Raw genomic sequence first — 20,374 nt, 5'->3', positions numbered from 1 at the left:
ACTGACAGATAGTGCCAGTCATTATTCGACAGACAACACAGGGGTCTTTAACTTAGGAGGGATTTTAAGTAACATATTATGCCATTTTTTGTCAGGAATGTAAAAGTACCCTCAAAACAAACATTCTCTGTGTAAAGTTTCCATGACCATCTCTACTGAACTTCTCACACAAATTATTTGTCCTGTAGCTCAGAGCTCTCCAGGTCAAATGCAGAAGAATCTCAAGTTGTGAGCTAGAACAAGTAAACAGACAAATTATTTTCAGTGCTAAGATGTGAGTCAAGTCAGAGCTCTGGTTTTATTCCATTAATTTTTGTGGAGGCTGTATTCGTTAAGTAAATTTAGCTACTGGATTTCAAAACAAAGACTCTATGGCACTGCCTAACCTAACAGTCTGACAAAGCAATGTTAAAGTAGAACATCAGCTTTAACTAGGAACCACAAAAAGTACAGAAAAGTGAAATGGGCTTTGAGGAAAACAAAGGAAAAATCTCAGAAAAGCATGCAGAAAGCAGATGCCACGAACTAAATAACCCCTCACAGCACTTTATTGAAGTGAATATAGCTGCCATTTGGCCTCTTAACTCCTGGTGAGAAAGTTTCCAAAATTTTAGAGGAACAAGAAGATGTTCAAAGTACCAGTGCTGTGCTGAAAAACTAATCTGTTACTAGCAAATAAAGAAAAAAAAAAGAGCTAACATTCAGTGTTTCTTAATATTGTTACATGCATCGATGTTGTTATTACTTAGCTAAAGGAACATATTCAACACTTATTGAGAAGCAATTTGTGCTCCTGACAGTAATGTGCTCTCATTGCCAGGTTTATAAGACACCACAGGAACTTAGGAGAACACAACAGTTAAAAACGAAAGAGCGATCAACCAGAAGAGGGAGTCAAAAAACCCCACAAACCCAAGAATCAATTATCTGAAATGTAAATGTAGGAGCATTTAAATTAAATCTGACTCTGAGACACTCATTTCCTACCAATGCATCTCAAATGGGGCAGAGCCCAGGTAGTACGCATGGTGTTGTACTCGCTCACGCCAGTATGTTAGTATTATTTGCTACAGTCCTGAGAGTCAATTTTTCCCTTTGTCATGGTTACAAACAGCACTGGTACAGTGCTGCAGTAGGTCTGTCTATCTCCAGTGGACTAGATAACCATAAAATTGTTTTGTTAAAGCAAGCAACTTGAATAGAACGGCAAGAGAGCATTCTTGCTGCTCACATAAAAATACAGTATTCCTATGCCATACATACAGCACTCCATTTCCTAAAGCTTCCATGCAATTTCATTGTGGCTCTTGTGGCTATCTTACAGCCAACCTGTAAATACAAACACATTCAGAAAAATGATACACCTCTGTGTTTAATCTTTGAACCAAATTCCCTTTTCATTTAAACAAGGTCCCCACTGATACTAGCTGGACAAGAACTCCTAGAATTATCTTCCTTTGTCTTTCATCTTGTTCTAAGAGGCTTTATTAGAACTGCCTTCCAACAGATATTGATTACCCTTACTAAATGAATTCCAAAATTCATGTTACCACACACAGTGCTGGTTTAAACAGTTGCAATTCATTAATAATAGATTGAGGAAGTAAATCGATGGTGTGTGATAGAAATTAAGTTGTCCAATTCTGATTCCAATACTATTCTTTAACATAAAAGATACAAAAATTTCAGCCCTGGAATAAGTGTTATTTCCTATTTCATTGTACATTTTTTACTGCAGAACAAACAGATCTAGAGAGCTAAAATGTAAAAAAATACACAATAGTCATTACTTGGCCATGCTTGAGATCCTAATTTAAAAAAAGTCAACCTTATATTCAGGTGTACCTAATGTTAACGGGAAGCATTAAGACTTCATTGATTGTGAACACATCAATACCGCTGTTAGGAGTTTCACCAGCACTCTCTCATGCACACTTCACAGCCAGACTGAATGTTAGTGTGAAGGGAATTAGAAATCCAAGAAAAATGAAAACTTACCTTTTTTCTTTTGGGTTTGTTTTTTTGTTTTTGGGGTTGGTTTTTTTGGGGGGGGGTGTTGTTGTTTGGTTTTTTTCATTTTTTCACCTCACCACCAGGAGCTTTAAAAGTCAGTTTTGGAAGAAAAACACTGTATATTTATTCCTCCCATAAAATCTGAATTTATGAAAGCTTGAGACTTAAAAAGCGAAAATACTCAGGGATGCTTCAATACATCTTGTTGGATCTAAGTGCTGTTTCACATACTATTATGCAATATTCAAGAGGAACACAGAAATACAAGTCGAATAAATAAACAGTGCTTCAAACATATCTTACAGTTTACTGGCAACCTGCCAGTGCCTGCAAGGAGATTATGGAGAGACAAGAGTCAGGCCCTTCACACTGGTGCATGGCGGGAGAGTGAGAGGCAGTGTGGGTAAGCTGGAACGAGAGAGGCTCAGGCTGGTTTTAAGGAGGGACTTTCCCACTGTGAAGCAGTCAGGTAGTGGAGCAGGTCCCCCAGGGAGTCTGTGCCATCTCCCTCCTTGGAGGTTTTCAAGACTGAGCAAAGCCCTGAGCAACCTGGTCTGAGCTGATGGCTAACCATGCTTTGAGGTTAGACTAGATATCTCTACAATCCTAATCTTTGCAACATGATGCTATGGTGACAAGGTCTTTCCCTTGCAGATGTAAAGATCATACTAAAGTTTTCTTTTCCATATATAATTCATCTGGTCAAAAGAGTTGATTATCCCACTGTATTTAGCATTGGCACAGCCTCACCTTGAGTACTGTGTGCAGTTCAGGGCCCCACATTTTAAGAAGGATGTTAAGGTATTCAAATGCATCCAGAGGAGAGCAACGAAGCTGGTGAAAGGGCTGGAAGGAATGTCCTACGAGGAGCAGCTAGGGACTTTGGGTTTGTCTGGCTTGGAGAAAAGGAGGCTGGGGGGCAACCTCATTGCACTCTACAGATTCCTGAGGAGGAGATGTGGGGAGGGAGGTGTAGATCTCTTCTCCCTGGTATCCAGTGATAGGACACATGGGAATGGTTCAAAGCAGTGCCGGGGGAGGTTCAGGCTTGACGTTAGGAAGCATTTCTTTACCAAGAGGGTGGTCAGGCACTGGAACAGGCTTCCTAGAGAGGTGATTGATGTCCCATGCCTGTCAGAGACATTTGGACAATGCCCTTAATACCATGCTTTAACTTTTGCTCAGCCCTGAAGTGGTCAGGCAGTTGGACTAGATGATTGTTGTAGGTCCTTTCCACCTGAAATATTCTATTCTATTCTAATTCAAAATGCCAAAAATACTCCTGATCTTAGCTAGATCACTAGATTAGCACACAACTAAGACACGCCAGGTTGTATAGTCAACTTCACCCAAAGGAATGGTTTCATTTAGCATCAGATCTGGTTATTTTTGCCTTCCCAGCCCAGTTGACCAGATATCCATTTGCATATAGCTCAATAAAACAGTCCTTTGCAGAAGTCCAGAGTGAGGCTTCAGTCATAACAAGAAAAATTAATCATTCTGCTTCGTGCACTTCCATATGTAATTACTATTACCAATCTGAGCTGAAGGCAGTTACACAATTTATCTAGACATTTCTCTTCCATGCCTTCAGTGTCAGCCTTAATTAACAGAATCCAAGAGCATTGACTGCATTTGACTTCAACTGCAAACACAGTCTGTTTTGGGCCTAGCCAAGTCCATTCGTGTCAGAGAGCTGTATAATTATCCTGGAATTGTAATAGAAAATACATGCTTTAAGTACCAACAGGACAACAGGCAACTGACAAATCCATATAACTACATTACTTATGGTCACTTGAGCTTACACCAAGTGTTTTTGCTCTCAAATACACCTTCCTGCCAGACAGCTGGTCATTTATTTGCCTAGAATTCTTCAATGTGCATTGTATATCATCTTGACCACGTGTACAAGCTACTGCACTGATACTTTAAAATCCTAGAGAGACAAAAAGATAAAATAATGACTACAGAAACAAGCACCCCTCGCAAGCGCAGTAAACTGCAGAAGAATTATCATTTCTTCTCATTCATGCTTGTATGGATTGGCTATGCAAACACAGGAGTAGATGTTTATTCATAATGGTTCTGCACAAGCTGCTGTGAAGTAAGCTCTAGAGAAAGAGTAGTAAAGCTGAAGTGCCATAAGAAAATCTCAGGTATTGTATATTTTATATCTCTGTAGAGCTACCACACAGTAATGGCTAGTAGAGAACTGCACAGAACAACTAAATATCTCCTGAATATTTTATTGGGGATGTCCATCTCAGAGTTCTTAACAAATTTGGGACAACTGTGTTAAATTCATTTATAAAGTCATCTCTGTGAAATGTATTTCAGAAGACTCACTCTGCCTGGTTGCCTCAATAAAACAAAAATAGACAGTACTGTGCAAAACTGAGTCTAGAAGCGTTATTCACATTAATGGGTAGTACTCTTCTGCTTGACTGATACGCACGTGGCTATTCATCGGCTGAAAAGAAACCATTTGCCCTACTTATTTTGTTACTTATTTCACTTTGGTGAAATAAAATAATGACATTAATCTGGTACAATGGAAAAAAAAAAAGCCAAGGAAGCGTTTAGACTAGTAAAATATTCAGGAGCGGGTATAGGTCTTTGTGAGAGTTCACACTAACCAAGGCCAATCTGATCTTTTTTCATTGCTAAGCTTCAATTAGCACCTTACCAAATAGCAACTCATTGCAAGGTTTTCATCAGGGGAGACTTGCCCTTCTCTTCACACATAACTGTAAAGCTAAACAGTGTACTATTTTCTAGCAGGTGATTCCTTTCAGCCTCTACACAAAGCAGACAATGGCTACTAAACTAAAACACCACTTTGCTAACAAATTATCAATTAAAAAAACACCTCTTAGCAATTCATAAGATAAATAAGAAGCTGTATTATGTCAAATCATTATCATGACAATGGAGCTGAAACCACCCAGCTTTACTACAGTCTTATTATAATGAAACACAAATCTAGATGTTATATAATTGAAAAATAGGGGTACCATCAGAATAGAAGGATCCAATAGGGTTAAAATATTGCTTCATTCTTATGAAATCATAGTTTAGAGCTTCTCTTGGGATACATATTCTGGATTCTGACTGCTTATATTCCAGATTTTTGTAGATCAAAAAAATAAGCAAGCAATTAGCAAATTACCACTGCAATTATATGGATAGGAATTTGAGGGCAAAATACAGTCAGAAACAGTATCTCTCTGTTTCCATCTGCGAACGCAAAAAAGAGTTTTCTACAGTGCTGGACAGCTTGTATGAAAGACCTGCAGCAAAAACAATATTGCTGATTAATGCTCTGCTAAAAATTTATTTTTCAGAAGACTGTCATTGACGTAAGCCTTCTCTGACCAAAAAATAGCTTCAAAGCACAATGAGAAAAAGTAATAAATGAACACATCTCAAAAACTGAAGTAGTCCGTCTTGCTTGTTGAGAAGAAAAAAAAGGTTTCTTTTCAGTAGCTATGCAAAAGGATCAGCATGGATCTAAGTATGCCACTAAATGCCAAGGAGTATTGAAATACCCTGTTCAGCCAGCCATAATGGTGCATCACTGTTTTTTCTTACAATTATTCCCGTCAGTGTAAAACTGAGTCTTTGAGAGGTAACTGGTATATGTCTTCATAACACCACCATTGGTAATAACATATGAAATTATCATCTGCTGAATCTCTTACCACAGTTAGTGAGACAGCCTGGCATTCAGTCTGTAACAGTATGATGTCCTAGAAATGCATATAGATTTACTCTCTTTAATACTGTAGAAAACACTTAAGTACTCCACCTTCCATTCACCATGTCTTTAGGGAAAGGCTCACAACTCTCTGCATTCAGTCCATGCCCATAGGAATGGAGCACAACATGCATGGGCAGATCCCAGCATATTTAAGATATTTCATTCCATACCCACTCCATACCGCTGTGGGAATCTGAACACATTTTGCACAAGAAGGGACCATATGGGCTGGTTTTGTTTTGCTCATTTTCTTTTCCCAAGAGCATCTCCTAGGGAGAACAGCTTTGTGCACACTGCTGTTCCGAACAGTCCGTCCCAACAAGAAAAGATGACACCAAGGGAAGAATTGTTTACTGCCATATAGAAAAGATTTCAAACGGAGCCTCTTTTAATGGAAGAAATCTTAATAAATATCAGCCAAGATATCCAAACTGACAAAAGCACCGCCACAAAATTACTGAATTTAACAACACGTTTCTCAGAAATTAAAAATTAATTGGCAGATGCCAAAGGGGAAAAAAAAAAGTGATGTGGCATATTGCGTCTTTTTATGACAGATGGTTTCAAATGGATTAATGAAGTGAGTGCTGAATTTCTAGGTTGTGGTTAATATGTAACCTCCAGCCAGCAGACACCTCTAAGATTTTTACACCTGAGTGGTAAAGAGGCCTACCTAATTGAACTGTTGGAAACACTGTGCTAATTTGAAGAGTATCTTCCAAAATGAAAAAAAATTAATAGATACTGGAAAGTAGGGGGGGAGGGGGAAAAGTAGAGAAACCTTGTCACAACACTGGTATGCAATTGGAAAGTCCATACTTTTTTCCCCTGTGAGAAGGTAGGATAAGGAGAGACACAAAGACTACATGAGCTCATGTTATACTATGTCAGTCAAATGAAGAAAAAGAAAAGGATCAGTAAGATACATAATTTTTTTCCCTTCATTTCTAGACAATTTTAGAATGGTAAAAACTTACCTTTCCATGAAAAAAGAAAAGACCCAAAACAAAAGAAAGTTCATCTGCAATGATGAATATTGTCACCGCAGTTAGGACATCATAGAATGTACTTGCTTGATACAACCAGCAGACATGGCATGCCTTCAATACCTCTTCAATATCTCCAAATATTCACAGTTCATTTGGCTAAGAAGTTACAGGAAAGTATATCACTTTACAGTAGGCAGAACCTTTCAGACACTAAGCTAAATCTGAAAAATAGTTATAAGCAAGACCTGAAGTCAGGGTTTGTGGCCATAAACCAATTTTAATTGGATTTATATGTGTAGAGCTGCTGGTTAAACACTTCAGAGTGATTACCAATATTCACTGTCATTTAAATTTTGAAGTAACTACTGGAAATACACTGTATAACAGTATCTACAAGAATTCAAAGATGGAGAGCAAAATCAAATGAGAAATATTAACATTCTTAGTGTAAATATTTACCATCCTAACAAAAATAGTTATTAGGGCAGTCCATTTCATTATCTTCCTCCTGAGTTTATTCTTTTCCTGGAATACAGATGAAGTCATTCTGCAGTGACTTACCATTATATCAAATACCATGCATTTCTCCCACAAACTGGAAAGAACAATGGCTGGTCACACACTCTTATATTGTAGCTATTTCCACAGTATCGGGTTCACCGAGAGCCTGCACATGCCACAGGTAACTCCACAGCATATCCTAAACTTTGCAGAGTATAGGGAACTAGTACCAGGAAGAAAGAGATTACGAAAATGACTCTCTCTCAAAGAAAAAAAATTAATGATGAGAATAACAAACTTCTTTTGCTTTCAAAATTCTTAAAGAGAAAATATTAAAACATTTTCACTTCTTTTGCTAATAGACCAATAATAGATTCATGCTGTGGTAATCACAGACAGAAAATACAGTCACTAGACCTTGCCTAAACAAAGCCAACTATGAACAGCTGAAACACAAATGCTTTTGGAAGGACCTCTGCCTCGATCATACAGTTTCCTTACTTAAAATTCATCTTTCTGCAGTTTATTTGAGAACTAAGGACCAACATGCCACAACCAGCTGCATCCCATTTTACACGGTTCTGACTGCAAATCAACACAGGCCTCAATACCCCAGTCACCACCCTGTTCTGTTCCAGAGCAACAAGAGGGGATGTATATCTTTGTCTTCAGTGTGGTCTGGGATACACACTGTATGAATCAAATGCCCCTAAGGGATTTTCTTGACAGAAAGGGGTAAGAAACTCCTTAATATTGCATTAATGCTGCCAAGTAATTTGGGACAAAATGAAAGATTGATACTCTAATTCAAACTGCAGCCATATATCTGTTCGCCCCTCTTTACAAATTCTTTGTAGGAAGCACTCATTTCCACAAAAGGCTGTCACACAAATTGTTATATAATGTACTTTTGTAACTTTTGGAGAAGAAAAAATATACATATATGTAATATATAAAAATACATACATTAATATAATATATGAAAGCATTCCATATGTTTCGATATTTTATATAAAATATCTTTTGATGTAAATAAAATGCAGAATATGCTTCATGATCATTGGCAATATCCACAGCATTTGCCAGATTTATCTTTTGTGCTCTGTTTCAGCATACCCTAGGTAGACATTCAAGAGGTAAAATAATTAGCCAAACTGGAGTACACGGTGATTATGCAAAAGGGTACTTAGAATTCTGCTTTAATAAATGTGATGAGATCCTTAACGACTTCAAGCAGTATGGGGAGAAGGAATGGAGGGAAGAGAGTTTGAAGCTGTTTTCATTATGAAAACCGACAGCTCTTCATTCCAATTTCACCCCAAACTGCCATAGAGATTAATATTTTTCTTTCAAAACCACATTTTTATAAGAGATTACGTTTTCCTCTGAAAGCAGAAGAGCTCCATTCAAAGACATTCTCATTTGTTGTTGTCAGATTCTGCCTAACTGGGCTGAGAGCCTACTGTAGCTCTGCAGATCTGTGACCTGCGCTTCACTCCCTCCAGGCAGTATAAATAATTTCCATGGAAACAGCACTGAAGAAGATATCTGCAAGCCAAGAAGATATCTATAGCCTTTCTGTTAGATTTATGTCTTTTATTTTTTCCTCTCCATTTTCTCAGTTAAACCAACATTAAATAAATTTATTTTATAAAATACTTTACACACAGAACTAAAGTTATAAAAGAAATGAAAGATATAGGGGGGGGGGGAAATGAAGGAGATTCCCACTCCACAATATGTGTATATCTATCTATAGATTATCTTCACACCCTGCATTCCCGTTTGCCCCAAGGAAAGAGTACATTGCATCTCCACCGCGCTTTGCTCACCCAAGGAAGAATTCTGCCTTAATCATCAGAGCTGCAGCTAATCATCTGTATAAGGTATTTAATGAAAAGTGTTCAAATTCACACCTTGATGAGGCTGAGAAGAAAAGTAGATACATGTGAAATCAAAACTGAAGGGCTCTGGAACAGCCTCATCAGACCACAAAGGAAGGAACTGAACAGAGTGAAATGCACTGCAACCTAGCCAAGCGCAAATCTGCAGCTTTTCTGGCCTGGACGTCAATTTATCGCACAGTGAAAATCAGCTAACTTCTCTTGCAGCAATGGAAAGATAATGCTCAATGTGTGGGTATAGTAAAGATAATCTGGAAATCTACCAAACCCAGTTCCCTCATGATCTCCCAATTAATAAGAGTCCGTGTATATTGGAGCTGTACAGTACTCCCTCTTTTGCCTCCCGGACACAGGAATAGCATGGCTTTAGGCCCTCCCTGCAAACTGTATAGCTGGTATTAATTCCACTATCCACCGAAGCTGCAGGTGACTAGTCCAAAATTATGAGTCTCCTTACTCCAAGATCAGTCTACAAATCTGGGGAGAAACAGAGTGCCTTTTCTCTCCTTTGGCTGGGCTTGTACAACCTGCCTGTAGCATAGGGGACAAAGGAAGCGAATCAAAGCATCAGATCGAAATCAAACACAAGCACCTAAGGAGAAATAACTGAAATCACCTCTTTTTTTTTTTCAGTATAACAATAGTTGTCACTGAACATAACAATAAATTTAAATAATTATTCTTAGCTGCATTACTGGAATTTTTAGGAGCTCCTTTTCCCCTCCCTGTAGGATCTTGCTTATCCTCATGTAAGATTTGAGTGCTGACCATGAGGTTTTTCTTCATTAAAACACATCAGATTATACCTCATCTTTTACATTTTTGTCTGTATTTTAATCTCTTTTTTTCTGATCCAAAACATTACTCTGACGCCAGGAAGAATTCATACAATTCATAGTAGTATCAACATTAGCATTAAAAATAAAAACTTAGACTTCCTTGAGCCACTGCTCTAAAGCAAAGACTTCTTTAAGAAAAGATTGCCTACTAGTACATAAGCCATTAGCTGTATTCATCTTTTAAGGCTTCTATATGTACCATAAATGTTAGAAAAATACCTGAGAAGCCAAGACTTTCTTGGAATTTTTTGATCCAAAGAAGCGTAGAAAAAATCAAACAGAAGTTAATTCATCATAAGACATATTTGTATTTACATCTGTCCCTATAGCTACTGAAATCCGTATTGCTGTTCAACTAATGTTTGACAGTTTTTAGGCCCAATATTTAAAAGAACAATAGTATCAAGATCAGAAAATTATTTCTTTTTCTCAATCTAAAATATTCTGAAGGTGGCTATTTTTGTTATTGTTCTCATATCCCAACTCTCCCTGCCAGAATTCACACTGTAACTACTTCAGATACTACCAAAGTTGTATATTATTATTGTATTATCTATGTTACTTAACTTTCTCCATGCTTTGTCTTACCACTCTAAAATGAGTATTTCATAATAATTATGAATCTCCTTTCATAGAATTATTAAGAAGGTTAATTAATTAATGTTTCTCCTGAGATTCTCAAATGAAAAAGAAGTACATATATGAAGGGCTTTGAAGAAACTTTGAATTCACTGTCATAACCACAATTAAATCAAGGAAAAATTTTATATTTTTATTCTGACATTCTCTGCTCTTCAGTTCACTATTTTATTTTTTCCTGCAAGTTGCCGTTTGCTGCAAAGTACCTTAACTGATTTGAAATTCCATATTATAATTTGCTTTAGAAAAAATGTAAATTGCATCCATCACACATTAATCAACTGTATCCGGGCAACATAGGTGTGGCTAGATCATGTTTTTGCAATCACCCCTGTGCATAGCATGCACACTGATTTTTATTCACCACTGAATCTGAGGCAGGTTCTGACCTCCATTATATCCAGGGTAACCCCATAGATTTATTTCACTAACCTGTGTCTGATTTTAGCTTTATAATTCAGAGTTTGGACTTACTTTTATTATTTAAGCATGCTTTAGGCACATTAATATATTTCACTGTCACACAACAGAACTATATTTGCCCTGTATGTAAGTACTTATCAGTTCATGTACTACCTGTTTTAACTTCTCATCTGATGTGGAAATACAGACCAATTAGACATACTGGCAGCTTCCACCGCTTACTGAGCTTCCTGAGCAGCACCACTGTGAACCCCATGCCACCACTGCAAGAGCAACACGCAGTTTAGCCTCGGACAACCCAAGGGAGGAAAATGAGACATAAGCCACTGGCAAACCAGAACTGTTTCTGCAGCTGCTTTAAAAATTTTCAGTTTTCTGCCAAATGTTTTTAGCTGAAAACTTTCTGACTTTGTGTTTCAGCCAACTGTGAAACTCCCACACACAAAGACACTTTCTGAATTGTTCTACTGAGGAAAAAAAATTAGTAAAAGCATTGTTTCTGGCTTCCACTCTGTGTGGATATTTATACCTCTGGAAGTTAGTGCATACTAACATGCCTGAGGAAATTTTTCCCCTTAGTACTTTTTTCAGTTTGCCTTACACAGAACTTCATCTGTTCCTTGCCAACTTATTCCCTTTGAAATAAGGTATGCAGAGATTCGTCCACCGCTCCTTCATTTTGGCCCCCTTAAGTTGCTGCTGCAGCAGAAAATTGTTTTTAACTCCAGTAGCCACTAAGGAAAGCTTAAAAAAAGAAACAAGTGGAACTATAAGCAAAAATGAAGGGAAATAAAAAGAACATTAATAAACATTTCTATTCTCTTTTGGCGAGGCTGAGTCATGATGTTGGAATGAATGAGGACAGTAACAATAGTAAAACATTTAATTTTCACTCTATTTACAGGACCAGAAAATTTTCAATTCTAGTCCTACCAGGCCAGAGCTGTTTGACACAAGTTACTACTTTTCTGCACTTAAATACGCAAGATTTCTGAAGAAGTTTTAGCATAGTAGTACAAAAATTGCTTAAAGCACTTGACAGATGTTAGAAATAAAATTATATATATAATTATATATAATTTTTAGATACATAAATTATGTTTATATCTTGCTTAAAATACATAGACATTGTATATATTACTTAGTGATGCATGCCTATACGTTATACACATAGATACATTATATATTTATTTTAAAATATCATATCTATTTGCATCTATTTAAGGAGAAGTTATCATAATCTGATCCATAACCTTGAAGAGTATTTTGGATTCCACATAATGTATAGAAAATAACTAAAGATGGTGTCACAGTTATGTAAGCGTCGTAGTCATGGTGATAATACAGGAGCACAAACATTCACCTCCACAGCACTGATATAGAAGGTTTGCAGCAATAGAGCCTTTCAATACCTGCAACAAGGTTCTTGAGAAGATAAAGCTTTTTACAGAGATGCCTGGCAGAAGGATGAGAGATAACAGGCAGGAACTAAAACGGGAGGTTCTGACTTGACATTAGGAAAATAGTTTTTGACAGTGACAGGACACTGAAGCAGTGAAACAGGTTGCCCAGGTAGCCTAAGAAGTCTCCACACTTGGAGGTTTTCAAAACCCTAAGAAATCTACTTCGAACTCAGTGCAGACCCTCCTCTGAGAAGTGGTTTGGACTCGACCCTGGGTCCCATCCAACCTGCATGAGTCTGTGAGTCTATGACATGTCTGTGTAAAAGCCAAAAGTATAATTTCTTACACATATAGATTCTGAAGCATTCCAGACTCTGGGCTTTTAAATTTTTTCCCTATAATTCTGATTTTTGAAATGAGAAAGAAATCCTAAGGATGTAGGAGAAACATACTTGAAGTCTCTGCTCTGGCTGCTTTGGAAGAGAACTGGCAGATGATCACAATCATGTCATTGCAACAGAGTTGCTACTGGACTCCTGCACTGTGGTCACTTCCACCACCACCCAAAAGTGATGGTTTAAGCTTTGACAGTGCACAGGACCACGCTGAGATTCACAGCTTCAGTTCAGAAGTGATGGGTAACAAACAGTATACGCAAGTCCTCCACTCCTCCACGCAGTTATTTACAGAGAGCTCTGAGCATTCAGACCTTCCACTACCTTTGTATTTATTCTACCCACCTGTTTGACATAGTTGACACCTGAATAACTTACTTCCCAAGCCAAATGCAATACTGAAGCATAAAGTTTAAGTGAAAAACAAAAGCTTCAGAGATACTCAAGTTAGTAGAGACTTTAATTACAGGTCATAAAGAGAACTTCTTTCTCTTAAGCAAGAGGAACCTTGCTTTGCTGGTAACTGCTGAAACACATTCCTTAGGCATAAGACATCCTTCAGCAAAGCTAAGTGTACTGTCAATTTCAAGTTGCCTTTTCACTGCCAGAGTTTTTCTATACAAAGCTATGATAAATGAAAACCCAGTTATTCTCACCACCTGGTGCCTGGTGATTTGTACCTTTGGTAGTATACATGTAAAATCACGGCTGTGAGCAACCCACAGGTAACAGCTAGAGACTTCATACCTCAGCTGTAGATTTGGAGTGGCCTGGGAACTAGTTGATACTTTTCTATTCTCAGATGATTCATCTCCTTTCACAGATACTAAATTCTGTGGTGTAATTACTAAAAAGTCTTTCACGATCTTCTTGCTCAGAGATGAGTACTCAAATCATCTGGGATTAGGCTATAATTAATTATGAACAGCATTCCTTACGAGCACATCCGCTTTTATGAATAAACCTAGTTTTTGCAATAGTTTTTGCTTCTCACAGCTATTTGACTTATGGTTGGAGTAAACATGGTTCAGTCAGTGGTCCCCTTCCATCATTGCGCAAGTGGGTCACTGCAATATCTTAGAAAGTAGGCTGCTTTCTGCATTATTCCTAGACACAAGAAACCCTTAAGACGTCTGAGTTCTCATGTAATTGGGCATGGCATAAGCCTCAGGCTCCTGCAACGTTGTTTTTACAAAGGACAATACAGTGCTACAGTCTTGAATTGTAGTGTCTAGGATTATCTTCAAACTGTGCTGAAGAAAAATAACAGCTAAAAAGCTGCAGAGGGATTTAAAACACCACTGTTTTTTACAAGATGGGAAACATACAGATTTATTATATAGCTTTATATAGTTTAAAAAGGCTTCTGTAAATAGACTTCTGTTTGTGAGGACATAGAGTATCTCAGAAGCAGCAATACATATATATTCAGTGAAGCAGAAGCCAAGCACTGTTTACATAACTCCCCCCCCAAAAAAAACAACCAACAAACAAATAAACAAACAAAAACCCCCAAAACCAGAAGACTTGCTTTCACTCAGCTAGTCATACAGCTGCAGAGATTGTGCTTTGGCAGAAACTGAAGGGGCTAGATGGGGGAATTAAAAGCAGGGCTGTTGGTTTTTTCCCCTCAGTGCTCCTTAATTTTTGTCTCGTCCTGCCCCCTGGTGGGAGCACAGGCCACGGGTCTGTTGGTTTCACGAAGGCACATTTGTACAATGTAACTCCAAATTACACTGCATTTCTTATATAGCTATTTGTGAAAAAAAGTGCGTATAACTTAACATATTTTTAGGATTTAATGAAATACTATGGGAAATAAAATATTATTATTATTTAATAAAAGGTTATGTGTTGATTTATCGAAAAATTAACAAAGCACCTGCAGAATTCTCGTGTTACAATTAATATCCTTTCTATTCTAGATAGATATTTAAGTCACAATTAAATGAGAATGAATATTAAAAAAATATATATAAACATACAATGTTCATTATTCAATGCTGTTTTAGTAAGAGATCAAGATATAGCACCATCTATAGCATGAGAGAAAGTTTGTTTAGGTACAGATTACGTAAACTTTTTTATTTCTAGAAGAATCAATAAAGATGATAGCACAGACCTGATGCGGGTTACAGCTTGGTAGCTGGAAAGGTACTTTAGATCCGACAGGTAGGAAGGACAAAAGCAGAATCAAAGGCCTTAAAACTGTTAACACTTGTCATCCACTTAACTGCTACAGTTCTGCTCTCACTGAATGATTTACTCTAGGAGTTACAAAATGAAGTACTACCAGCACAGATAAACGCTAATTTTAACCTCTTCAGCACATTCAGCCATGTTTAAATTATTTTTGACACGTCTATATTGCAACCTCAATTCCTTTATCTCATTTAAGCTCAAAACACTTCTGTACACCCATGAACTCCCTCAGGCAGCCAGATCACCCACCGGCATTTCAGCTTTCCCTTGCCCTGAACTCTGGGTGCTGTGGCTCTAACAGCTGCAGGCAGCACATCCTGCTCTCGTCTACACTACAGCAGTAGTGGAGGTAGTAAAAATCATATAGCCCCACTCAGTTCACTGAAGGTTTGACAGTGAAAACACCAGTACTGCAGTCTCTGAACACACCAGTGCCTTTGAGGCAACAGTGTTTGCAAGGGCTCACTGTCACAACAATAATGGCACAACCAGGGTGTGACGCCGGAGTACGCTCACCTTCCCAAGCTCCAGGAACCACCACAGGCCTCTTGATAAATCTCAGTGGCAGGCTGAGCCCTGTCCACCTCGCTTTCTTCAGATGCATCTGCCTTCATCATCCATCCAGAAAACAAATGGATTCTTACTCCTTTCCTTGCCTTCCTGCTGCAGAGAGCAAGAGTTATGTTTTAACATACATACATATATATATGCAACCCGATACAAAACCTCGATCCTGTTCTCACCCGAACAACAGAAATCAAAAGTAACTGTAGAGGCGTATGTAAGAACAAAACACAAAAATACCAGAAAATATCAGTAACCAGAGCAGAGTCTTTACGATTTCCATATATATATTGTGGCCTGGATTCTCAGCTGGTATAGAGCAACATAATTTCCACTGCCTTCACCTTAACTGCTTTGCACTCATCAAGAGTCCAGCCATGTGTAACAGCTTTGGGCAAAGGAAGATTAGACATCTTATTGCAGTTACATAACAATTTGCCTAAATTGTGAATTTCCAAGTTGCACTCAGACTGGTCTGTCTTGCAGAGGCATGTGAAAACGCCCCAGGCTGTGTGACACAGAATTACACAATGCCCCTGACTGATCAAAAACCTGGTAAGAAAGGGTAGGTTGCAGATGACGATGAACTGCCAGCTGCAGACTAAAGCCAGAATGTTTAGAGAACAATTTCTTATGACTGTGGTATTACTACAGGACAATCTTTTCTCTACTTATCCACCCAACCCAGACTAATTTGAGCTCAGGCATTTAGGGATTATATGTCTTTATGAACTCCAGGTACTGAGGTACACAGGATTGTGTTTTCAGGGCCATTTGATGGCTTATTGTAATAATGCTCTAACCACACAATTAAAACCTGATGAGATCTCAGTTTGGTTAAGTTCAGTTAAATTGCCAAGGGTACAAGTAGGTGCTATAAAGTCTAATTAAAAAAAGGAGATCTCACTCTGTTTACATTGAAACACAGGAAGGATTCTCGTTCATCTCCAGTGACTGTAATTGATTTAGTCCCTGATTTATACAAATTTATATTCTAAGTAATTCAGATGAGGACCTGATTCTGCAATCCTTGTTTGTGTCAAACAGGATATACTCAGGTGAATAACAACACTGATTTTAATATTTTAACTGCACACAGGAAATAAGTAAATAAATAAGCAGGAAGCTTTGCAGGGTTAGAAAGTATCTTATTTTTTGTGGTACTTTGGATTATAAAACACTACCGTGCTTAAAGTTGTTTGGTTGGGCCATCCAGCCCATAAGTAGTTTTCTTGACATGCCCAGGGAAGAGGCAGGTAACCAAACCCTGCCTACACACAAACAGCCCGTGAGATGGAGCGATCTTCCTGAAGAGACAGCACAGGTCTGCCCCACCTCTACACCACAGAAAGGACCCCTCAGTATTAAGCTCTGCAGAATGGAAGAAATTCCCACCTAGCAAGCTCTGGGGCTTTCAAGACCTCTTTGTGCAACAGCTCTCCTTTTACCTGCTGTGATGCTGCAAAGTTTTTGCCCCAAAGCCCAAACAGAGTTGGAGCCAACCAAGGGAGGTGGCAAAGGCTTCGAACATTGCTCCCAGGCATGCTGCTTCACATCTCGGGGTTGCTGACCAGGAGAGCTGACTTCTTTTATCAAACCAAAAGATAGAGCTGGCAAAAAAAAAAAAACAAAACACAAAACACCAGGTTTTCAAGATACTTGGTCCTTAATGGCTTTTCTGTGTCCAAAACCTTTTTTGTTTCCAACCAAATGGTCCATCTAATATAAGGTATCATCTCTGCCTCTTAAAGTTATCTGAATAAAAGAAAACCTCTGGCATTAGAAAACACAGATAATTCCCTTAACAGACAGGATTGGTTGGTACATGTGTCTTGGCTCTCACCAGTTTTTGCTATGGACTGATGATGGTCCTCCCTCATCTAGAGCAGCATGCAGCAAATTCCTTACAAAACTTACATCTGTTCCATTTCATTAAGGTCACGCAGGATAGTTTCTATAGCCTCACAAACTCTTTCCCTCAACCCATAATGGGGGAAGAAAGAAGTGAGCCTAAAGTAGGAAGGTATTTCAGTGATATTTTAAGAAGTGTGAGGAATCTATAGAAGAGATTACTTCTACATAACCAGCAAATGGCTTCCACATAACCATTAAGTGTCTGAGCATGTTCTCCAGAAAGACATGCTGCTTGGCAGTCCCAGTCATCCCACTGTGAGACCATTACAGGACTTGCTCTTTTTGCCCAGGATGCAGCCAGCGTAAGTTACCTGACCTCCCAGACAAGATTTTAAGCTGCTTAAAGGAAAGCAGAAAAGTACATGTCACAAATCCAAAAAAAATTTCTGCACTTCCCAGCAGTGTTAAGTACAGCAGAGACCATCAATATGCTCTGTGTGTGTGTGCAAGAGCGTACCAGTTGTCCAGAAAAATAAGACAAATTGCAGTTGTGCAAATTTTAAAAAACCACTTCCACTTGAGCTCACATTCTGTCAGGTTGCATCAGACATAACATGTTGTACTGCACAAAGTATACTGCAAATATTTGTTTTCACTATAAAAAAAACAAACTGTAGCTAATTAAATCTCACACTGCCTCTGGAAAAGAAAACAGAATAGGAGGAGGCTGAGAGAGCTATCTATATGTGGCCCAGTGACCAGAGCTGTAACTAAGGAACCTACCTTGCTTCTAGCACAGGGCACTGATTTGCTTTTTCATTGCAGACTGTGGTCTGTGGCCAGACTCTTGCTCTCTGCAGTCTGACTGGCAGTGTAATTCACCTTCTGGAAAAAATCCCTGCAGAGATTTTGTGGCAATGCCTAGTGGGGATGGTCAGGTTTTCCATCTCTTCAGGCTCCAGTCAAGTGCTTTAAACGTTTTGACCAAGAAGTGAATGACCCAGTTAGAGAACTGAGTATTAATACTTGTATATTTTCTGTATCCTAATCAACTACTCTTCTTTCTTGTTTCAGAAGATCTAAAACACAAACACACACAAAAAGATTAAGGCAAAAATATACATTATTATGTCCCTCAGAAAGACATGTGCTTTCCCCTACCTCAGATATTTTTTTGCCATGGCTTGTAACCAGCAAACTCCAGAAAGACATTTGCATCACTTCACTGGAGAGATGTAAGGGAACCTGCTGGCCTGTGTTAGGGAGCTCTCATCCCATTTCCATGATGGATCTCTGCTTTGGCGCTGGGAGAGCCGCCTCCTCCCTGTCCTTCTCCGAAAATGGGGTTTGCAGGGCTGCTTCTCACACTTTTTCCCTCACTCCTCGCCACCTTAGTGCCGTTTTGCCCTTTCTGAAACACGCTTTCACAGAGGCGCTGCCAGCTTGTCTGAGGCGCTCGGCTGTGCCCTGCTGTGGGGCGGCTGGGACCGGCTGGGACCGGCTGTGTCCCGCCCCGGCCTCCCCTCACACAGCCCGCCCCTGCCGCCCCCCGCCAGCGCCTCACCACACACACCTAGTGTGGAGAAACACAATGAAGAGCAAATTCGGGACATTTTTTGGGGATCCAATGAAGTGAAATTCACACCGCTCTGAGAATGACAAGAGTTTGTTGTTTTCGCTTGATGAAAAGTGCCATTTTTCCCCACTTGCTAAAGGGACTACTTTTTTAGCAGTTGTCTGAAATTTGTGTGATCCCTTAAGGTCCGAACAAGTTGAAATGGAATTCTCCCTAGTGAAATGAGTCATTGCAATCTTCCATTCACGTCCATAATCACATCCATGCCTGGCTAACCACTTCAGCTGGTCAAATTACAATGAAAGAAATATACCATCAGCCAAAAAGAGCTTGGGTGAAAGAACTGAAAAGATTTTGAGACATACGGCTGTTCCCAAGAGGCAGCTGTATTGCCTGTTAGCAGCTAAAGGTGAACTGAAATTTCCAACCTGGTTCTCCTAAAACATCGCTTTTACCTCAAGAGACACTGTGAACTGTTGGCTTTTTATCTTAATTCAGGATGAAAAAAATTCTTTAAAGAAAAAAAAAAATCACTTGAACGTTTTCCTGGAGGAAAATGCCATTTCCCAGCTCCCTTTCTAACTTCTTCGAGCAGACTCTCCTTGCAAAAGCAGTTTAAACAAAGCTCTTCCAGTAGGGAATGTTTTATGAAAGACATTTGAAAGACATGTGCATCACCCAAAAGATGCAAAGACATAATTCTCCCCCTCAGATCAGCCAAACAAAGCCCCACTTCAACAGAGCCGCAGACAAGATGGCCACCTCCCTCCTCTGCCTCCTCAGCACACGCTGCTGGGAAATGCTCTCCACTGCCTTCACAAAGTGCAGGTTGCTAGCAGGACCATAGAGAGTAAGTAAGCATGCAAACGTGAGTCTAATCTATTTCTCCTCTATGACCTAGTAATAAGCTAAAAAACAGCAGTTTGGAATTAATTGCTGAGGATACTCCTGGCACCAAGAGGGAAAAAAAAAAAAAAACAACAAAAAAAAGGCAGCCTCAGATCAGATTTTCTTCTAGAAGTTGCTATATAGAGACAGAATCTTCCTTTTGTGCACCTACTTCTTAATCTTTGATAAATTTTTAATATGGTTAGCACATAAGGTCCACAAAGGGTCACTAAATCCTCTAATTTTATATTTAGAAGCCCATAGAATTTCTTCAACAACTACCCATTTTTTACTTGAAGCAATGGAAAGTCCATCACCCCTTTCCTCATTCCTTCCAGTCATTAACACGTCTGACTTAAAAAAATTTCACCTGAAAATAGACCCAAGCTGATTCTTTACTGCAGCAGGATTACAAATAGGA

The sequence above is a fragment of the Larus michahellis genome, chromosome 8 (assembly GCF_964199755.1).
Source record: "Larus michahellis chromosome 8, bLarMic1.1, whole genome shotgun sequence".
NCBI lineage: Eukaryota > Metazoa > Chordata > Aves > Charadriiformes > Laridae > Larus > Larus michahellis.
This window is presented reverse-complemented; position numbering follows the sequence as displayed.